This window comes from Notamacropus eugenii, chromosome 2, assembly GCF_028372415.1.
Source record: "Notamacropus eugenii isolate mMacEug1 chromosome 2, mMacEug1.pri_v2, whole genome shotgun sequence".
NCBI lineage: Eukaryota > Metazoa > Chordata > Mammalia > Diprotodontia > Macropodidae > Notamacropus > Notamacropus eugenii.
This window is the reverse complement of record NC_092873.1, coordinates 62520657-62544119: the sequence shown is the minus strand read 5'-3', so window position 1 is coordinate 62544119 and position 23463 is coordinate 62520657. Positions and strand designations below refer to the sequence as shown.

Genomic DNA, 23463 nt, shown 5'->3' with positions numbered 1-23463 from the left:
ACAACCATAGATTCTTGGAGTAAATGAGAATGTTTGTAAAAAAAAAAAAAACAACCTTTAAAAATATATTCCATGTCCTTGTGCTTTAATTATGACTTCTTCATGACCTTAAAGACTTTTCAAAGTTGCTAATAGATGGAATTATTAATATTTCCTCTTAGTATGCACCAGTGTTTTATCTTGTCTAGTCATGCTAGTGATTTCTTCAGTTCCTTAATGCCTTTCACATTGTCTTTCTCTTGCAGAAAAGAGAAGCCATAAGGGATTCATTAAAATTGAACTGTTTACATTTCTACATGGAAAGTTGACATTTTTAACTTATGAGACTTTTTTCAATATTAGTGTAGTTAGCAGGGAAATGTGAGTGTGTGTGTTTGTGTGTTATGTGTGAATATACATGTATCTATTAATATGTATATATGTGTGTATACATGCATATACACACATATAAACATATACACACGTACATACACACATATGTGTGTATATGTATGTGTGTGTGTACGAAGGGAGGATATCTAAAAAATAAAATGAAGTGTTGAGAGGAATATACTGGCAAAAAACTAAAGGCAGAGGTAGAATGTAGTAAATCATCTCACATGAAAGAGGCAAGAAAGTGCTTTTACAATGGAGGGGAAGAGGGAGGAGGTGAGAGGTAATAAGTGAGCCTTACTCTCATCAGATGTGGCTTAAGAAGCGAGTAACACACATTCACTTGGGTATGATAATCTATCTTACCCTGAAGGAAGGCAGAGGGGAAGAGGATAGGAGATGAAAGATAATAGAAGGAATGACAGATTGGGAAATGGGATAATCAGAAGCAAACACTATTGTGGGGGAACAGATCAAATGAGAGAATAGAATAAATGGAGGGCAGGACAGGATATAGCAAAATGTGGTTAGTCTTTCACAATGACTGTTATGGAAGTGTTTTTCATGGCTACACATGGATGACCTATATGGAATTGCTTACTTTCTCAATGAGGGTGGGTGGGGAGTATTTCTTTTCTGCCATTTGGGTTAGTCTATTTTTTTTTTTTTACTGTTCTGCTACAAGGTTTCATTTATCTTTTTTTTATTAATTTATTTAACTTTTAACATTCATTTTCACAAAATTTTGGGTTCCAAATTTTCTCCCCATTTGTCCCCTCCCCCCACCCAAAACACCGAGCATTCTAATTGCCCCTATCACCAATCTGCCCTCTCTTCTATCATCCCTCCCTTTCCTTGTCCGCATCTTCTCTTTTGTCCTGTAGGGCCACATAACTTTCTATACCCCTTTACCTGTATTTCTTATTTCCTAGTAGCAAGAACAGTACTCAAGAGTTGTTCCTAATACTTTGAGTTCCAACTTCTCTTCATCCCTCCCTCCCCACCCATTCCCTTTGGGAAGACAAGCAATTCAATATAGGCCATATCTGTGTAGTTTTGCAAATGACTTCCATGATAGTCGTGTTGTGTAAGACTAACTATATTTCCCTCCATCCTATCCTGCCCCTCATTGCTTCTATTCTCTCTTTTGATCCTGTCCCTCCCCAAGAGTGGTGACTTCAAATTGCTCCCTCCTCCCACTGCCCTCCCTTCCATCAGCCCCCCCACCCTGCTTATCCCCTTCTCCCCCACTTTCCTGTATTGTAAGATAGGTTTTCATACCAAAATGAATGTGCATTTTATTCCTTCCTTTAGTAGAATGTGATGAGAGTAAACTTCATGTTTTTTTCTCACCTCCCTTCTTTTTCCCTCCACTAAAAAGTCTTTTGCTTGCCTCTTTGTGAGAGATAATTTGCCCCATTCCAGATCTCCCTTTCTCTTCCCGATATATTTCTCTCTCACCACTTAATTTCATTTTTTAAAGATATGATCCCATCCTATTCAATTCACTCTGTGCTCTCTGTGAGTATGTGTGTGCGTGCATGTGTGTGTGTGTGTGTGTGTGTGTGTGTGTGTGTGTGTGTAATCCCACCCACTACCCAGATACTGAAAAGTTTCAAGAGTTCCAAATATTTTCTTTCCATGTAGGAATGTAAACAGTTCAACTTTAGTAAGTCCCTTATGACTTCTCTTTGCTGTTTACCTTTTCATGCTTCTCTTCATTCTTGTGTTTGAAATTCAAATTTTCTTTTCAGCTCTGGTCTTTTCATCAAGAATGCTTGAAAGTCCTCTATTTCATTGAAAGACCATTTTTCCCCCTGAAGTTTTATACTCAGTTTTGCTGGGTAGGTGATTCTTGGTTTTAGTCCTAGTTCCTTTGACTTCTGGAATATCCTATTCCATGCCCTTCGATCCCTTAATGTAGAAGCTGCTAGATCTTGTGTTATCCTGATTGTATTTCCACAATACTTGAATTATTTCTTTCTAGCTGCTTGCAATATTTTCTCCTTGACCAGGGAACTCTGGAATTTGGCCAAAATGCTCCTAGGAGTTTCTCTTTTTGGATCTCTTTCAGGCAGTGATTGATGGATTCCTTGAATACTTATTTTGCCCTCTGGTTCCTGAATCTCAGGGCAGTTTTCCTTGATAATTTCATGAAAGATGATGTCTAGGCTCTTTTTTTGATCATGTCTTTCAGGTAGTCCCATAATTTTTAAATTGTCTCTCCTGGATCTATTTTCCAGGTCAGTTGTTTTTCCAATGAGATATTTCACATTATCTTCCATTTTTTCATTCTTTTGGTTTTGCTTTGTGATTTCTTGGTTTCTCATAAAGTCATTAGCCTCCATCTGTTCCATTCTAATTTTGAAAGAACTATTTTCTTCAGTGAGCTTTTGAACCTCTTTTTCCATTTGGCTCATCCTGCTTTTGAAAGCATTCTTCTCCTCCTTGGCTTTTTGACCCTCTTTTGCCAATTGAGTTAGCCTATTTTTCAAGGTGTTATTTTCTTCAGCATTTTTTGAGTCTCCTTTAGCAAGATGTGGACCTGCTTTTCATGTTTTTCTTTCATCTCTCTCATTTCTCTTCCCAGTTTTTCCTCTACCTCTCTAACTTGATTTTCGAAATCCTTTTTGAGCTCTTCCATGGCCTGAGCCCATGGTATATTTATTTTGGATGTGTGGGATACAGAAGCCTTGACTTCTGTGTCTTTCCCTGATGGTAAGCATTGTTCTTCCTCATCTGAAAGGAAGGGGGGTTAGTCTATTTTTAAAGGTTCTATTTTTCTTCAGCATTTTTTTGGGTCTCCTTTATTAAGCTGTTGACTCATTTTTCTTGGTTTTCCTGCATTGCTCTCATTTCTCTTCCCATTTTTTCCCTCTACTTATCTTACTTGATTTTCAAAATGCTTTTTGAGCTCTTCCACCGCCTGAGATCATTTCGTACTTTTCTAGAAGGCTTTGGATGTACGAGCCTTGACTTTGCTGTCTTTCTCAGGTTGTATGCTTTGATCTTCATCCTCTTAAGAAAATACTTTTCCCCCAAGAAAGTAGCCTTCTATAGTCTTATTTTCCCCATTCCTGGTAATTTCCCAAGTAATTTACTTGAATTTTGAGTTGCTTGTTAAATGGAGGGCATACTGCCCCAAGTTTCAGGGGTTTTGTGCAGCTGTTTTCAGAGATATCTCTAGGAACCTGTAAATTCTCAGTTTCTCCAAAGTGGTATGATCAAAGTAGAGATGTTTCCTCCTCTTCAGGCCTGAACTCTTGTCTGTCAGCAACTCCAATGACTTTTTCTGCCCTGTAACTGTAAGTAGGATTCCCTCTCCACAACTGCTACGAGCTCTGCCATGCCAACACTCTTTTTCACCCCACAGCCACCACCCAGAACTGCGACCCAGATGAGCTGCTTGAATATCCCCACCATATGTAGGCTGGAGTTCCAGAATTAGCCAGTAGGGCTGAGGCTGGACCACATTCCTCTCTCACCTAAGTGAGAGAGCTTTTCCACTGACCTTTGATGCTGTCTTTGCTGTTCGTGGATTGAGAAGTCTGGAAACGACTACAGATGCTCATGATTTAGCACCCTGAGACCTGCTCCAGTCTTGTCTAGGCTGGCATAGCTTCCTAGCCTGGTGAAATAGACCCTTCCTTTCGGCCTTCCAGATTGTCTTGTGCTGGAAATCTGTTTCAATCTGTCACTTTGTGACTTCTACTCCTGAATTTGTGTAGTGTCATTTTTTACAGGTCTTTTGAGGGGTTTGGGGGGAGAGCTCAGGCAGGTCGCTGCTTCTACTCTGCCATGTTGGCTCTGCCCCTCCCATACAATTATTAATTAGTAGCTATTTTATTATAGAAAAACCTAGAAACTGGAGGCAACCAGCAATCAGGAAATGCAAATATAAAGTGTCCTATATAGCTACCATTTATATAATGCTCTATGGCTCACAAAGTGTTTTACGTGTGCATTTTATTTGATCAACAATAATCCTGTAAGGTAGGTTCTTTTATTATCTCTAATTTACAAATGAGGAAATTGATGCTAAAAAAGATTAAGTAATTTAGGTAGGATTTGAACATAGTCTTTCCTGATGCAAAGTTCAGTACTTCATGCTAATTTTGGTCTAAGAATTAACACCAAGAAAACACAGGTGCTCCATCAGCCAGCACTACACCATCCATATGTGGAACCATTGATTACAGCAAATGGAGAAGTTTTGAATGCTGTTGGATAAGTTTAGTTACCTTGGTAATGTACTTTCCAGGGATGTACATATTGATAATGAGATTGACACTCACATTGCCAGAGCTAACTAAGTGTTTGGAAGGCTCCAAAGGAAAGTATAGGAGAGAAGAGGTATTAGACTGAGTACCAAACTGAAGATCTATAGAGTCATTGTACTGACCTCATTGTTGTATGCCTGTGAAACCTGGACAGTGTACTAGCAGCATGCTAGGAAACTGAATTGATTCCATTTGAATTGTCTTAGGAAGATTCTGAAGATCACCTGGCAGGATAAGGTACCAGACACTGAGGTCCTTTCTTGAACTAAACTGTCAGGCATTCAAACTGTACTTCAGAGAGGGCAACTCTGATGGGCTGCTCACATTATCCAAAGGCAAAATGCACTCTTGTCAAAAAGACTGTGCTCATATGGTGGTCAGAAGAAGCAATACAAGGATACTCTCAAGATCTCTCTTAAGAACTTTGGAATTGATTGTGTGATGTGGGAGACAGTGGCACAGGACCATTCATCATGACATACCCATATCAGAGAAGGTACTGTACTATATCAGTAAAGCAGAATTGAAATAGCTCAAAAGAAAACCAAGATGTGCAAATTTAGAGAATCCACCAATGTTCACATGGACTATTTGTGCCCAACCTGTAGTAAAACATTCCTAGATCTTATTGCTCTGATCATGCACAGTTGGATACACTGAAACTTGACTCTAATATAATGATGTCATCTTGGTTCTCTTGGAGAAGAAAGGACAACCATCAACCATCAGTCCTGATGCAAAGTTCAGTACTCCATGTACTATATACTACTTTGCTGTAACAAAATATTTTTATGTTGTAAAAAAATGATTCAGAGGATAGTTCAGAGAAACTTGGGAAGGTTTATATGAAATGATACTGAGTGAAATTAGAACCCAGAGAAAAATTTATACACTGACCATGACATTGTAAATAAAGCAACCTTTAAAGACTTGAGAACTCTGAGCAGTGCAATAACTATTACTGTAGAAGGTTGATGATGAAGCCTGCTATCCAATTACTGACTGAGAGGTGATGGATTCAGGTTAAAGACTGAGACTCATTTTTTTGTTTGTTTTAGGCAGAGCCTATATGGAAATTTCGTTTGCTTCAATTATGAGTTTTCTTTTTCCCTTCCTTTTTTTTTCAATTTGGGAGGGAAATTTGGAGAAGAGGTTATGATTGACAATTAATCTGCCAAATAAAAGAAGAAGAAAAGCAATAAAATAGGGGTGATGAAGTATTTTTTAATACATAGAACTGGAAGAAGGCCACAGAGAAGCTTTGATTATATGAACCATTGTTGGTAAGGTGGTGTCTCTGCTTTTTATTATGCTATCCAGATTACCATAGATTTCCTTTGAAGGAACAAGCATCTTTTAATTTCAGAGCTGCAGTAGCTGTCTACAGTGATCTTTGAGCCCAATAATATAAAATCTAAAACTGTTTCCATTTTTCCCCCTCCATTTGCTAGGAAGCCATGGAATCAGTTGCCAAGATCTTAGTCTTTTTTAATGTTAAGCTTCAAGTCAGCTTTTACACTCTCCTCTTTCACCCTCATCAAAAGGCTTCTTAATTCTTCTTCACTTTCTGGTATCATATGCTTGTCTGAGATTATTTGATATTTCTCTTGGCAACCTTAATTCCAGTTTTTGATTCACCCAGCCTCAGATTTCACATGATGTACTCTGCATACGAGTTAAATAAATAAGGTGCAATATACAACCTTGTCATACTCCTTTCTTTAATCTTATCCCAATCAGTGCTCCATGTTCAGTTCTGCTTTTTCTTGGATCATATACATATTCCTTAGGAGACAGATAAGATGATCTAGCACTCCCATCTCTTTGAGAACTTCTCACATTTTTTGTGGTCCACACAGTCAAAGGTTTTAGGTTAGTCAATAAAGCAGAAGACCTGAGTTCAAATCCAGCCTCATACACTTACTACCTGCTTTGTGACCCTGAACAAGTCACTTAACCCTGTTTATCTCAGTTTTGTCTGTAAAATGAACTAGAGAAGGAAATGGTAAGTTACACCTATATCTTTACCAAGAAAACCCCAAATGGGATTGGATAATCAAATGGAGTTAGATATGAATGAACAACAAGACCTTTACAAGGTGTGAAGTTCTTTGGTCAAACTAGATGGAATTAGAGAACATCCAGCTATTGCCTGACTGAACAATCAAGCATGCCCTTAGGGTTGGTTAAAAGGCAAGATACACTTTCTAGGGAGCCAATTGAGGAAAAGGATGGCTCTGTCAAATGTGAGATTGGGAAGTCAAGAATAGAGACATAATGGAAGAGAAATACAGAGCTTTTGAGGGAGTCACTTCTGGAAACTTCAGGGTGGGAAAGTAACTTCATAGTTTGAACCCATTGGTTCAATTACCAGGATTAGGGACGACAATGCCCAAATCTGAGGTGGGCATGCTCTTTTAAAACTGTAGCTCAACAGCTCCCATGGATATGTTTACCTTCAACAGACAAAAGATAGAATTAGCATAAAGCAATGCACTCTTCCACAAATACACAAAGCATCATTTGGAAGAGTGGGCACAAACTTGGAGGGCAATGGTCATAAAGCAGATGTGCAGGGGACACACATGGTTGAGGGAACTTAGAGCTGTGGGACTGAAAGTGTCTCAGTGTCTTGGAGGAGTCTTTACAAAGCACCTTAGGTACAGCTTTCTCTGCTGTCCAAGTCAATGGACAAATGGATTCCCAGAGTCCATTTCTCTTCCTCACGTGGCTTCTTCTCTGTGTTATTGTTTGTATGGAGTGTATTCCTGATCTTTACTTGATAACACTCTCTTGCTGGTTCAGTAGCTCCTCTTTTAATGCTTAATGGTTAGTGAGGAGAGGAAGGAAAAATTCCCCAAAAGTTGAGGGCTTGATTTCTCCCTCAAGTGCTAGTTTCAAGTAATGATTGGCTGCAGAACTAATCAACTCAAGCTTTTATTTATTCTCAAGGCATGGCAAACTTTTCAGCCCAGTCAATCTTAAATTATCCTATTATTTTATCAGAGATAGATGCTTCTAATTTGTAAAGGGTTACCAGGTGTGAACTTCTTGTTCACACATAATCACCTCATTGCCTATATTATATACTATTTTGGTTTCTGTAACTACATCCACTATGGGGGAGGAAAATTACTAAATTCTCCTCCCCTTTCTAAACACAAAAACTCATTTCAAGTCAAATTAGGTTCTTAGAGAAAGTGTAAATCAACTAAATGGAAGCTGTTCTTCATTTACATCGGAATAAACAGTAGCTTAGCCTCTCAGTCAAAAGTACTCATGGAAAACAACCATCTGGTGCAAGCTGAAAAGACACACTCATGATCTGGGCTAAAATCACAAGATGAGCCATTTTCAAGGAAGAATTTTGCTTATTATGAAAACTTCAGCAGTCTCAGCCCATAAGAGAGTTAAGCATTGTCTGAACCAAAAAAAAAAAAAAAAAAGGAGAGAAGTAAGAAAAAAGAAAATTGCTCTATTGCTAGATAGGCATATATATTTTCTTCCCTTGGCTTGAAACCCATTCACCAGAAGTACTACTGAAGGTGGAACTTTCCCAGTGTAGACATGCCAAGTACACTGAAGAGCATCTGTGTCATTATGACAGTTATTTAATTTGGAATTGGGCCTTGGCTTCATTGGAGTGGAGAATTGCATTGACTGGGTCAAGACCTGAAGGGTGTCCATAATGGACTTCATCCTTATTGGTTTGGCATCTCCAGGATTAGTCTGTCGTGTACAATAACAATAATTAGCATTATAATTAGCCTTATAATCTATATAGATGCCTATTTCTCCAGTAAACTGGCTTATGTGAAAACACTTTCAAGTCTCTACTCTTAGTCTACAGCCCAGTTTTCCTCCTACCTCAGTATCTGGTAACCCTGAACATCTCAACTTCTTCCACCCCACTTCCCTCTAGTTGAAGTGAAGAATTGACAGAGTGGTCCTCAGTATGCTGACAGACTGCTTAATCATTTCCTTGTTCATTAACCTTTTAGTGAAAAGAGAAAATATAGGATTCATTTTGATCAAGAAAGTAAAACAAATAACTAAAAATTCAAATAACTTACACCTACATTTTATCTTCTCTAATGTTCTTTAATGTGGGGAATGTTTCCTTTTTACTCTATCTCTGATATCCTGTTTCCTATTAGTCCTCTCTCTGTGGAGGCATAGTTAGCAGATGTATCTCAATGTCACTGGTGTCAGAGAGCCCTCAAAGAGGTCCATATGAGGACCATGAAATCCGTGGCCTCCTTCCTCTTTCTCTTTATTCTTTAACATTTAAGCGTCATTATGAGAATCTTAGGCATCTTGGTGTTAACAAGCAAGTTGACCATAATGCTTTCAATGACATCATGGCTCTATATCCTGGGGAACAGCAAACTAAAGACAGGTAGCCTTGAACATGCTAAGGTCATCTAAAAACTGTGAAAGCTCCTTTAGTAATCTTAAACATCTCTCTGAAAAAAAGACCCCTCTTTCAAATACAGATCTACTGGTGTTATCTTTTGGTTATCCTAAACATCTCTAGCAATCCTAAACATTTCTCTGAAAAAAAAAATTCATCTTTTAAATTCCAATCTACTGATCTTGGCTTTTGGTTATGAAACACCACAATCTTAAAAGAAAATAATGTCACTAAAAGAAAATTATGGATATGCATTGTAGTTTGAAACAAACTGTCACAAATAAAGAATAAAAATTACAAAGGAAGAACAAAATAAAGGGTATCATGATAAAAAAAATGGTGTGGTTGCATGATAAAACAATAAAAAACAAGGGATGAAACTATTATCTTCTCCATTGGCATCTTTATGATATCAAAAGAAAGAACAAAAGCCTCAATATATTATTTTATCCCTCTATGTAAAAATCATAGTAAAATATTTACAAGTATCATATGTATTGGACAGGCATGGACACATTGCAACTGCATATTTGGAAGTAATGTACATATTGATCAAATCAAAGATGCATTAGTGTTTGAGTATTCCTCCTAAATTGTGGTTAGCATATATTTATGCTCCTCCCCCTTAATTTATAACTACTTTATGACCTGGAATACAATCAGTCCTTTCAAAGATGCTGCACGAGGTGAACAATAGGTATATTTCTTAATATTTCAATTCAATAACCACCAAAGGTTCATCACATCTAATGTGATAATGCCTAATGTTTCCTTAAGATCCTTCACTTCTTTCCTGTTTATCCTTCTTAGATTTCTTCCAGTTTCAAAGGGACATTTTGACATTTCTAACATTTGTTGAGTTACTACTTTGTACTTTGAGATTTTAGAAGCTATTTCACTGTTAATAGGTATTTGATAATGATTTTTGTTATCTATAGGTCCTTTAAGTGAAAAATAATTAGTTCGTCTTTTCTGTCATGTTTATTTTTACTCATATAATAATATTGTTATGTTTATTTTTCCAGACTGATATGTAGTCATTCCCCCCCCACACACACACACACATTTCATATTAATCATATACAAACCTCTCTATATTTTAAGGGTGTTTTTGCAAGCAAGAAAATCTCAGGATTTTTTTTCTAAAATTTTTCTCACCCTACACAATTTTATGGGTAAATTTATTACATTTACTTTTCTGTTTATGATGATTACATCAATTTTCTTCAATCTAACACTAATAAAATAGATATGTTATTTTTCCTTTTAAAATATTTTTCCTTTTCTTTTATATTTCTTATTCCATTATTGACTTTTTGAATTTCTTCTCATTCTTTTCCCCCCAGTGTGTTCACTATCTGTCAAAGGCAAAGAAAAGGGGAGGGGGATAAAGAGAAAACAAGCAAAAAGAATCTGACAGTCAAAAGTTTTTATGGTGACAGGGAAAACCAAGACACAAACTCAGGACAACAATGTCAAAACACCTATTGGCCAAATTCCAAAGAAAAATGGAAAGTTGCCTCAAGTACAAAAAGAGCTCATAGAAGGGCTCAAAAAGGAGCTTAAAAATCCTATGGGGGGGAATGAGGAAAAGAAATCAGAGTGGTGCAAAAGAATTATGAAAAAAACTCAACAATTTGGAAAACTGATTAAAAAGTAGAATTGATCAAATGGAAAAAAAGACGCAAAAACCCATGGAAAAAAACAGCTCCTTAAAGAGTACAATTGGTCAAATGGAAAAGAAAATATAAAAGCTAATTGAAGAAAATAACACCTTAAAAGTTAGAATTGTGCAAGTGGAAGCTAATGACTTTATGATCTATAAATCAATCAAAGAAATTCAAACGAATAAAAAAAATGTAAGGAAATGTAAAATGCTCCATGGGAAAATAGCTGACCTGGAAAATAGAAGCAGGAGAGACAATATCAAAATCATTAGACTATCTGAAAGTCATAATCAAAAGGAAGTCTTAGGCAGCATCTTTCAAGAAATTATCAAGGAAAACTGCCTGAATAACAGGGCAAAATAGACATTGGAGGAATTCACCAATCACGTCAAGGAAGAGATTCCAAAATAAAAACTCCAAGGAACATTATAGCCAAGTTTATGAACCATCCAGTCAAGGAAAAAATACTGAAAGTGGCAAGAAAGAGGCAATTCAAATATTGGGAAATCACAATCAAGATCACACAGGACTTAGCAGCTGCAACATTAAACAATCAGAGGTCATGGAGCATGGCAAAGGAGGGCAAAGGAGGTAGCACTACAACCAGGAGTCATTTACTCTGCAAAATTAAGTATAATGAATCAAGTGAAAAATGACAACAACAAAACAGAAAAATTTTAAGCTTTATAAAAGAGAAGACCAGAACTAAACCAAAAATTTTACCTCATATATCAAGACTCAAGAAAAGTGTAAAAAGGTAAAAGAAAACAGAAAGGATTCAATGGAGCTAAACTGTTTCCATTCCTACACAGGAAGATGATACTTGTGAGTCTTAAAAATTGTATCACTATTTTTTCAAAACAATTGTTTCACAGACAGAAGAAAAATTGTATGTACAGACAGAAGAAATAAACATAGACAGAAGGTATGCGTGTAAGGTGTATTGGAGTGAATGACATTAAAAAATAAAGGATGAGAGAGAGGAGCAAAATAGGTGCAGAAGGAAGGGAGAGTTGAATGTAGTAAATTATCTCACATGAAGATGCAAGAAAGGGCCATTGCAGTGGTGGGGAAAATGCGGGGCACAATAGGCATTGCTCAAACTTTACTCTTATCAATATTGACTCAAAGAGGGAGTAATCTACACAATCAGATAAATATAGAAATCTGTCTTACCTGACAGGGATGTAGAAGTAGAGGAGATTAAAGAAATGAGGAGTGGAGACTGACAGAAGGGAGGACAGATCAGGGAAGTGGTAGACAGAAGCAAAATATTGGTGATAGGGGAAAGGGTGAAAGGAGAGAGTGAACAAATAGGAGGAGGAATAAGATGGAGAGAAATACACAGGTAGCAATCATAATGATGAATGTGAACTCTCCCATGAAAGGGAAGTGGATAGCAGAGTGGATAGAAATATGGTGTCCTACAATATGTTACTAACAAGAAACACACTAGAAACAGAGAGACGCACAAAGAGTAAAGGAAATCCTGCAAAGACTTTTGCGAACTGAAGACAAGTGTAATGAGCAGAACCAGGAAAAAACACCATACACAGTATCAGCAATATCATGTGATGAAGTACTATGAATGACTTAGCTTTTCTGAGCAACATCATAACTCAAGGCAAGTACAAAGGACCAAAGTATGCATGAAGGAAAATGCTATCTATACCCACGTCTATAAAGAACTAATGGATTCTGAATGCATAATGAAGCATACTTTTTAAAAAAATTTACTTTATTCTTTTTTGTGTTTTTTTCTTTTGATCTGTTTCTTCCTCCACAACTGTGATGCATATGGAAATATATTTTATGTGATTCCATAAGTACAAACTATTTCAAACCGACAACTGTTTTCAGAAGAAGAGAGGGGAAGAGAGGGAGGGAGGGAGAAAAATTTGAAACTCAGAGTTTTGTAAAAATGAATGCAAAATATTTCCTTGATTAGTAAGTGTGGGAAAAAGTAAAATACTATTTAAAACTAAATAAAAATAATAACAACAAGAAAACCCAAACAAACAACCTATCATTTGGTACTATATTAAGTGCTAGTGCTAAAAAGAATGCCTAAAGATAATCACTTCTCTCAAGAAGCTCAGAGTCTTCAGGGGAAGATAACACATAAATGATTATGCACAAATGGGATATGTAGAGGATTAATTGGAGACAATGAAGAGGAGGAAAGCACCAGCATTAAGGAAAATTGAAAAAAGCTCCTTGTAGAAGGTCATATGTGAACTGGTCCTTGAAAACAGGCAGGGAAGTGAAGTGAAGATGAGGAAAGAGAGAACTCCAAGGCAGGGTGGGGAGAGTCAGGGAAAATGCATGGAGTCAGGAATTGGAGTGTTTTCTTCAAGAAAGAAGAGGCCCATGTTTCTGGCTTATTTAGTATGTGCCAGATAGTAATAAGACTGTATAGGTAGGACAGAGACAGAAATTAACATCAAACAGAACATTTTATATTTGATTTTGGAAGAGATGGGTTGCTATGGTAAGGTATTCCCGAATTTTTCTAGGATATTTTTTATTTCATATGCTGAAGGAATTGTGATGTTTTACTAGTCTTGCAACCACTCTTAGAATCTTTGCAGCTATTCCATATTCTTCTCTAGGGGTTTTCCAAGCATCAGCATCTAGAACTTAACCTGGGAATTTCCAACATATCAATTCTCCATTATATTTAAGTTTCATGTTGTTTTTGTCATTACATCAGTCATTCTATCATTCTTTCCCATTCTTATGTGGGACTAAAGCTCCCAACGTTCCCCCTTTTTGAAAGGTTCTATTGTCTTTCAGTGGTAAGTGCGAGGAGAAGTTGATAAAGATTTTTAGCTGGTATGTCCTGTCATATGAAGTCACTCTTAAGTTTCTTTGACCTGGCAATCACAAAAGCCATATCTCTGTGCCAGGAGTTGGGGGTAAAGTGCTCCCTGGCATGGTCATAGTTGGTGAGGAGCTGCTAAATGGGAAGGACTATAGGGTGTCCATTAGGGTCTTCAGAAAGGAGCTATGCCTTCTCTTTATTGTTTCTAATATATTAATTTTTTCTAACACACTTATTGCAACTCGACAGATATTTGGTCAGGGTTTCCACATCTACTTTGAAAGTTTTCTCTCCAGTATTTCCTAACTTATGGTGCTCATTTTTCAATATGAAACTACAGAGATATGAACTAGGCTGAGAAAGATCTTTTACTTTTTCTTGGAACCTATGTCTCTGTAAATGTAGCTCGAGAATATATTAAATGTTTTGATTGATGTAAATCGTTTATATCTATTGATCTTTCAATCCAGTAAAACCCCTAGATCTTTCTCTTTTTGTACCAGCTACTGATTTTGTCTCCATAACATTGTACTTATGAAGGTAACTTGTTGAATTCAAGTATGAATTTGAATTTATCTCTAATAAAGCTCCTCATTTGATTTGTCTCAATGTTCTGGCAACTCATGAACTTTTGGGGTGCTAACTCTGTCATTCAGAATATGAATTATGCTTCCCATCTATGTGTCATTGAAACATTTTATAAGAAGACCATATATGTTTTTCACAGTCACCAATAAAAAAACATCAGGAACCATATGTCCAGATGCCCATCCCTGGGGCATTTTGCTGAAGTTCACCTTCCAAGTTGACTTGAAGCTACTAATGACTCATTATTGAATCTAGAAATTCAACCAATTATAATTTGTTATTGAAATAATAGAGCTTGTCTTTAGCAAAGCATCTGATAGTGTATGTCATCTTTTTCTTGTGGAAAAGATATCAAAACATATATCAGATGATCGCACAATAAATATATATTCAGAAATTTGATGAGAGTGAACACATCACATACACAATGAACATTTTTTTTTAGGTAATGAATACACTTTCTCTTGAAATGAGACTAGAAGCAGGTGGAGATAAGATGAAAAATCTAAGAAACTAACACCAAGATTGCTCTTTGGGATTGGGGGTTATAGAGTGGACATTAGAGAGATTCTCCCAGATTCTCCATTTAGGGAGAAGACTCAGAGCAGTCACCTCATAATTCACTTCTTATATGTTCTCCTGGACTTCACCACTGTCCCCAGAAACTCATCATCCTACTTGGTCACATAAACTCTGAAACCCAAATCTCATCAGTATACCCTGGCCGTAGGGTCCCTCCCTTTCTCTGATGGGAGATTAGGAGGATGGGTATCAGAGAGCTCCTTCTAGATCCTTTATTTAAGGAAGGAACCTAGGTTAACCACTTCAATATTTCACAAAAGCTATTGGACTTCATTAAGACTTCATCTCTGGAAGATGGTGGAGTAGGAGCATGGACCTGTTCGAGCTCTCCCCCCCAAATCCTTGAAATACCCGTAAAAATACTCTAAACAAGCTTTAGAACAGTAGAAGCCACAGAATGACAGAGTGAAACAGATTTCCAGCCCAAGATAATCTGGGAGGCTGAAAGGAAGGGTCTATTGCACCAGGTTCAGGGCGGAGCACAGCCCAGGATGGGCCATGACTGGAGTAGGCTTCAGGGCACTGAATAATGGGCAGTTGCTGCGGTTTCCAGATTTCTCAGTGGACAAATGCCAAAGACAGCTTCAAAAGTCAATGAGAAAGCTCTGTCTCACCTGGATGAGGGGAGCATGGTTTGGCCCCAGACCGGGCCCTAGCCCCAGGGAAGCAGTAGCCACTGTTTCATCAGTGGTCACTTCTGGAGCTGTCAGGCTAGAGGTGCTAAGACAATCAAGCAGCTGATCTGGGTCTCATTCATGAGTTGTGGTCCTGGGATGAGGAGCACTGATGGTGGAGTTGGTGGTGGCTGTGGAGAGGGAATTCTAAGCACAGTTCCAGAGCAGAAAAGAGTGCTTTTGTGGCTGCTCACAGATCAGGAGTTAACACCTCTTCCTTGATTATGTCAGTTTGGAGGAACTGAGAACTTAGAGGTCCCTAGAGCATCGCAGGCAACAGCTGCACAAAACCTCTGAAACTTGGGGCAGTACACCCCCGCCTTCACAAAGAGCTCTAAAGTCAAGTAACTGTCTGGGAAAATGCCCAAAAAGGGGAAAAATTAAGATTACAGAAGGTTATTGTGTTGGTAAAAAAGTATTTTCTTCTGTCCTTTTGGATGAGGAAGATCAAAGCATATAACCAGAGGAACACCAAAGTATATAACCAGAGAAAAACAGCAAGGTCAAGGCTCCTATATCCAAAGCCTCCAAAACTATATTCAGTGATCTCAGGCCATGGAAGATCTCAAAAAAGGATTTTGAAAATCAAGGAAGAGAGGTGTAGGGAAAATTGGGAAAAGAAATGAGAGCGATGCAAGAAAATCATGAAAAATGAGTAAACAGCTTGCTAAAGGAGAATCCCCAAAATGCTGAAGAAATTGACACCTTTAAAAATACGCTAACCCAAATGCAAAAGAAATCCAAAAATAAAAAATAAAAAACTGGGAGAAAAATGCCTTAAAAAGCAGAATTGGCTGAATGGAAAAGGGATCCAAAAGCTCACTGAAGAAAATAGTTCTCTAAAAATTAGAATGGAGCAGATGGTAGCTAATGACTTTATGAGAAATCACAAAATTATTAAAAAAAAACCAAAAGAATGAAAAAAAATAGAAGACAATGTGAAATATCTCACTGGAAAAACAACTGACCTGGAAAATAGATCGAAGAGAGATAATTAAAAAAATATTGATCTACCTGAAAAGCATGATAAAAAAAAAAAAAAGAAACAAAACCTAGTCATCATCTTCCAAGAAATTATCAAGGAAAACTGCCCTGGTAGTTTAAAAGCAGAGGGCATAATAGAAATGGAAAGAAAGACTGAAGAGAAATGGAAAGAAAGACTAAAAAAAAGACTTTATCTCTGGGTATCCTCTCTCCCTTTCTCCCACTTTTTAAAGCTTCTTTTTATGTGTTGTATTCCCCTGTTAGATTGTGATCTCCTTGAGGACAGTGACTGTATTTTGCATTTCTCCTTATTCTCAGCACTTAGCACAGTAGATACTTAAAGCATGTTTATTGATGGAATTGCAGAGGCAATCTACATGGAAGAAAAGCAAGTAGCTGCCGTGTATCCTTACTTTACCAAACCGTCGTTGTAAAAGTCCACGACGATTTTTCATAAGAGATATCAAAGATACTATCCAAATAACCTGAAATGGCAAAAGAACAGGGAAGGAGAATATACTGGTGGCAAGTAGAACAAGAGGAGTGGCGCTTCCTGTATCATTTTGGGGTGTTGGAGGATAAAAATATCCAAATATATAGGAAGGGTTGGGGAAGGGAATTTCATGAATATGACTCATACCTTGAGTGCAGCAATTGGGAAAGGGTGGGAATAATTATGAACTGGACAAAGGAGGGACGAAAACAGACGCAGAAACACATTCATAATACAAAGAATTTGGTGAAAGATTCATTAAATTTAGCAGAAAAATGTGTAGATTAAGAGCACGGGAGAGTTTTAAAGAGAGGGAAGATCTGGTGAGGGAAGAATCAGAAGCAAAATAAGCTTCAACTTTAGATATATTATCATAAAGGAGAAATGAAAAAGAGAAAAATAAAATATAAAACATGAAACAAAAAGAAGAGTAGGAAGACAAAATATTGCCTGAATTAATTTACTTATTTAATGTAATACTACTTACCAAATGTTACTTTATTTGGAAAGAAAAATATTGACAGAATTCCTCCGAATAAACAAAAAGTCAAATTTTCGAGGTAACTTTAAAAAAAAGTCACTGGAACAAGGAAGTATCAGACATTAAACTATAGTACAAAGTAATAATCAGTAAAAGTGTCTGTATTGTCAAACAATGAACAAGTTATTCAGTGGACTAGATTAGGTATATTGAGTGCAAAAGCAAATGAAAATGGTAAAAATAAATTGTCATAAATCCAAGGATGCTGGAGTAAGTTAAAATCTGCTGGGAAAATTGGAAAATAACCTTGCAGAAATTATTTTTATACCAGTATTTAATGCCATATGTCACAGTTAGCTCCAAATGAAGATATGAATTGGTTTAAAAAAGTTAGATCATAAAACAAATAGAAGAACAGAGGACATACTATTTACATATTTACCTAGGGGAAATGATTTTAACCAAGTAAGTCATAGAGAGCATCACAGAAGATAAAATAAACAATTCCAGGTGTGTAAAATTGAAAAGTGCCCCCCAATACCATCAATATAGTTAGATTTATCAGTAAAACAGTTAAATGTGGGAAAAGTCTTTACAGCAAATTTCCTTTGATAAAACCTATATCCAGAATATTTTGGGAATTCATAAAAGATAAAAGAAAAAGTACTATTTTCAACAGATAAATCTTAACAGAATAGTAAGAATGTGCACTGACTATATCTGACACCTATCAGATTGGCAAAGATAACAAGAAATGAAAATTGTCAGTGTTGCGGGGATAAGAAAAGAGAGACACCACTGCACTGTGGATGGAGCTATGAATTGTGATCCACCATTTTGGAAAGCCATTTGATACTCTACCTGAAAAGTCATTAAGTTATGACTGCCCTTTCACCCAGTAATGCCATTATTGTGTCTGTATCCTAAAGATATCAAATAAAGAAGGAAAAGATCTAAAAGGCACAGATATTTCTAGCAGGACTTTTTGTTATAGCAAAGAACAAAATACATTCCTATCAGCTGAAAAATGACTAAACAAATTATGATATCTGAACACGATGGATTATAATTGTGATGGGAAAACAGGTGAAAGGGAAGGATTCAAAAAACCCTGGGAAAACTTGCTTGACCGAACGCACAACGAAATATAAGTCAGAAGACACAGAATGAAATAAGGAGAACAATTTAGGCCAGGGCTGCAGTACTGTAAAAGAAAACAGCTATGAAGGACAACGACTGATCCCACATCAAGAAGTTGGTGGAGGAAGCAGAGAAATAGAAATGAAGAAGACTATAGATGAATTTTCAAATTGAATCTGTGTGTGGATTGGCTTTCTTGATGTTATGGTTTTTAAATTAAAATTTTATTCATATGTTAAACACCCCAAAGAATTACTTTCAAGCAATTAACAGAATACACTTGTAGAACATAATTTATTCTGTCATTCACTAATCAATTGATGCTCCATTGGTCTTTTACTCTCCTTGCCCTCTCACCCCTTTAGTTGCCATTTCAGAATCATAAAGCTTTGCTTTGTTTGTGACTATTGAAATATTTCTATACCAAAATTGTGTGTGTGTGTGTGTGTGTGTGTGTGTGTGTGTGTGTTTAGTCCTGCTTGGACCATTTCAGACAAGAGTGAAGTTCATCTGATGCCCACTATCCATCAGATGGATTTCTCAGTCTTTGTGTATTCTTTTCATGCACCTCAATTAGGATAAGTAACAAGTTCAACATTTTCTTTCCTTTTTCCTATGCTAGTATATTCCTCCTTTTCCTTCGTCACTTTCCTTTTTGCTTCTTCTAATCCTCCGAATAGAATCGAAACCTGTTTTTTCCTATTTAATTCCCTCCATATCCTTTGAAGGCATGAGGATTGTAAAGAGAAACTTATTTATTTTTTGCCTATTAAAATCACATGTCATCATACAGATCCTCACAAAGATTTAAATAATTTTTTTCAGATTTTGCTGAATTCCTGTGTTTCTACTTCAAAGATCCTACTCAGCTCCTTTTTATCCATCAGAAATATTCCAAATTTCTCTACTTTGCTCAAAGTTCCTTTTTGTCCTATGGGATGATACTTAGCTTTGAAGAAAATTTCAGTTATTAGCCTATATATTTACTTGCCTTTTAGTGTATTGTATTCCAAAATCTATCACTTCAAGTAGAAGCTTCTAGTCCCCAGATAACTTGACAATGTTTCTTTGATATATGAACTGTTTTTTTTTTTTTTGATGCTTGTTATGTCTTTTCTTTGATATGGGAGCCCTGGATTTTGGTTTTGGTATTCTTGGAATTTTTCTTATGAAGATTTCTTTGAAGTAGTGATTGGTAGATTCTATCATTACTTTCCTTCTCTTGTTCTTGTTGCTCAGTCATTTTTCAGTCGTGTCCAGCTCTTTGCGATTCCATTTGGGGTTTTCTTGGCAATGATATTGGAATAGTTTGCAATGACCTACTTTAGGTCATTTTATAGATGAAGAAACTGAGGCAAATAGAGTTAAGTGACTTGCACTCACGTAGTAAGTGTCTGAGGTTCTATTTGAACTCAGGAAGGTGAATATTCCTGACTAGGTCAGCACTCTATACACTGTGTCACCTAACTGCTCCCTCTGGTTCTAACATATCTTGCCAATTTTCATTTGTGATTTCTTGAAATAGAGTGCAATTTAAAAAAAAGAATAATGGCTTTCAGGGAGTTTCTGAATTTATCTCTCTTTGATCTGTTTGCTAGGTCAGTTTTTTAAAATCAGATATCATATATTTTCTTCTGTTTTCCAATCATGTTTGGTTTTGTTCTAATCTTTATTACTATTTCATGGAGTCATTGATTTTTGTTTTGTCTATTCCAATTGCAGGGATTCAATTTCTGGAGTAAGATTTACCACTTTCTTTTCTGAACTATTTATTCTGTTTCCAATTCTTCCCTGAAGAGCTCTTATTTTTTAGAAAAAAATCTCTTGCTTTATTTTTTTCTAGTTATTGACATGGTATTTGTGGAAAAATATGCTATTTTTTCTTTGAGTCTTCCCTTGAAGTTGTTATGGACTTAGATTTGTAATCACTTTTGACACTAGTTGGTATTTTCTTTAATTTATTCATCTCTTTAGTTTAATTCTTAAATCAGGCTTTGTGTTTCACTCCTTTCATTCACTTTTAGGTAGAATAATCTGCTCTGCTTTATCTGGATCTGGGCATCTGGCCTTCTGCACTGACCTCTACCTCCTGGGTCTATCCCTACCTCTTTCTTTTTGAGTTTTAGAATGATGGAGTTTAGAACTCCTGGACTTGCCCTTTCTTGGTCTGTTCACTAATGCATATAGGTCAAGGGCATTTCCAAGGTATACCAAGGTCCCCAACTTAGAGATTTATGATCAGCTTGGAAGTTTCTCAGGGGAGTTCGCTCCCCCCCACCTTGTTGCCTCAGAACACAATTCCTTACCCATTATACTTCTCATTTCTGGTCACATTGGCAATTATTTTGTTCTATAGGCCTCTTTTCAATTGCTCATGGTTTTGGGATGATTTTTTTTGCATAGTTTCATGGCAGAAAATTTCATTTATTGTAACTTCTCATTGGTTTTTGATCATTTTTGTTTGATGTGAATTTTAGAGTTTTCCTGGAGTAGGCAGGTGGGAACTGAAAAACCTATCTTCAATTCAAACCGTTATCTTGGCAGAAAGTTTGACTATGCTTATTTGTTAAAATTCAGAGCTTTTTTCTTTTTTGAAGAAGCTTTGTGACAAGGGTTATAGGGAGGGATTCTAACAATATATCCTCTCTCCTAAAAGGAAAAGAAAGTCAATGCCAAAAAGTTAGATTATATAGACTCTAAAAATACTCTAACTCTAATCAAGACATATATATATATATGTGTGTGTGTGTGTGTGTGTATATATATATGTATGTATGTATGTATGTATGTATGTATGTATTAAGGATTCATGTACAAACCTAGTTTATGTTCTTTGTATACATAAAAATTCGTGTTTGTCAAATTTACAGAAATAAACAGAAATAGAAATAATAATATGGAAAATAGAAGTCAAATCATTGCTTCATCATTCCTTTTACTTATATTTATCAATCATTGACCATGTGCAAAGCTTCAAAAACCATTTGATTTAGGAGAGTCAAAGGACACCTTAAAGGTTTTCTACTAAAATAATGTGTCCTCCATTCCATGCTAAAATCAGACAAGACCCTTTGAAATATATAGCAAAAGATAACCAGTTTTGATCAATTCTGATTATTAATATAATTGCAGAGAGTTTTGCCACATCATTTAGTGGCACATCAACAAGTCTCTAGTAAGTGCCCACTAAGTGACAGATACTTCGCTAAATGTTAGGCTTAAATGATTTGCTGGTGGTTACATATGTGGTAAATCTCAGAATTGGTTTTCAAACTCAAATACCCTTTATAAAAGATGACACCAATTCTCAGAAAAGGTGGTGGTCAAAAATATTATAACAATCTATCTCCACATTAATTTTTCTGCATTCTTCAAGTTCTAGATGTTTACTGACAACTCTTTTCAAGGCAAATGAGGATGAAGAATAAAGTGCAAATGAAGGAAATGGAAGCTATATTTCATTTGCATTTAATCAAATAGAAATTCCATCCATCAGTTAGGAACACCATGGAAATTTATCATCTAGTCATGTTGAGAGGATACTCTTAGAGTCTGAGCTAAAATATTAAGTTGAGCTAATATCAAAAGATGGGTGATGGTTGTCCTAAAGATAGTTGTAATTTCATCCATTATTGGACATCTTCTGAACAACAAGGAAAATCATTATTAACAAGGAAAACAAAATTGATATTTCAATAAATAGATTACCTTGGCTGCAAATTCATTCATGAATAACAACATTAGGATAGCATTTTCTTTCTGTAGACATGCCAATTGTCATGGAAAACATCTCTGCCACTGTAGCATCTGGAGAATTTTTCATTGGTCTTCTGATCAATGTCTGCATGGGACCAGTGAACTCCATAAGTTGGACCAAGACGAGAAGAGTGTCCACATTGGATTTCATCATCACAGGAATCGCCATATCCAGGACCATTCTTCTATGGACAATAATATTTTTGATAATATTAGTAAGTTTCTACTTCAATGAAAACATTAAGAATAAATTGAGAACAATAAGTAGCTTATGGCAACTAGGTAGTGTCAAGCACCTGGTTTGATGCCTGCCTCTTGCTCCTGAAGATTGCCAACTTCTCCCACCCTGTCTTCCTCTTGTTGAAGTGGAGAGTTGACAAAGTGGTCCCTAGGGTGCTGATAGAATGCTTAATCATTTATTTGTTCATTTGCCTTCCAGTGACAGAGAAAATGCATTCAGTTTACTTTGATCAAAGAGATAAAGCCAGCATAACTGAAAAGAATCAAGTAAGTAGCACCTACTACTTTCCCGCCATAGTATTCTTCTATATAGGGAGTTTCCTTCCTTTCTCTCTATGTCTGATCACTTGTTTCCTTTTAATTCTGTCATTATGGAAGCACACCCAGCAAATCCAGCTCCATGTCACAAGCTTCAGAGACCCCAGCACAGAGGTCCATGTGAAAGCCATGAAATTCACAATCTCCTTCCTTTTCCTCTTTGTACTGTACAATATGGCCATCACCATAGCAATTTTAAACTTCACTGTATTCAAAAGCCACCTGAGTGTAATGTTTGCGATGATAATCATGAACATTTACCCTATGGCCCACTCCATAATTCTGATACTGGGGAACGGCAAGCTGAGGCAGGCCTCACTGAGAGTACTGCAGAAATTGAAACACTGCCTCTGAAACTCTAGCAAACTCTTAAGAGCATGACCTGAATGATAAGTAAAGGTGAACTTTTGGGGGCAGAGAAAACTGTCATGGAGTATTTGAAAACTTAAGAGGTTCATATAGTTGTCATCTTCAATGATCAATGGATTCCAAAGTTTGCATTAACTACATCTGTAGTACTTCCTTCTTCTTATTTAAACAATTTAGTTGTTATAAAGCAGAAGAAAAAGTCTATGTGTAAGGAAAACTGACAATGAACTTGTGAAAAAATGGACTTTCAGTAAGTATTAAAGAGAGACATACATTGTTCT

At 36.4% G+C, this 23463-nt stretch overlaps 1 pseudogene; it reads left to right on the top strand.

Moving 5' to 3' along the window:
* The first annotated feature begins 22278 nt into the window (after positions 1 to 22278).
* LOC140522642 (taste receptor type 2 member 7-like) lies at positions 22279 to 23194 on the top strand (annotated as a pseudogene).
* The last annotated feature ends 269 nt before the right edge of the window (positions 23195 to 23463 follow it).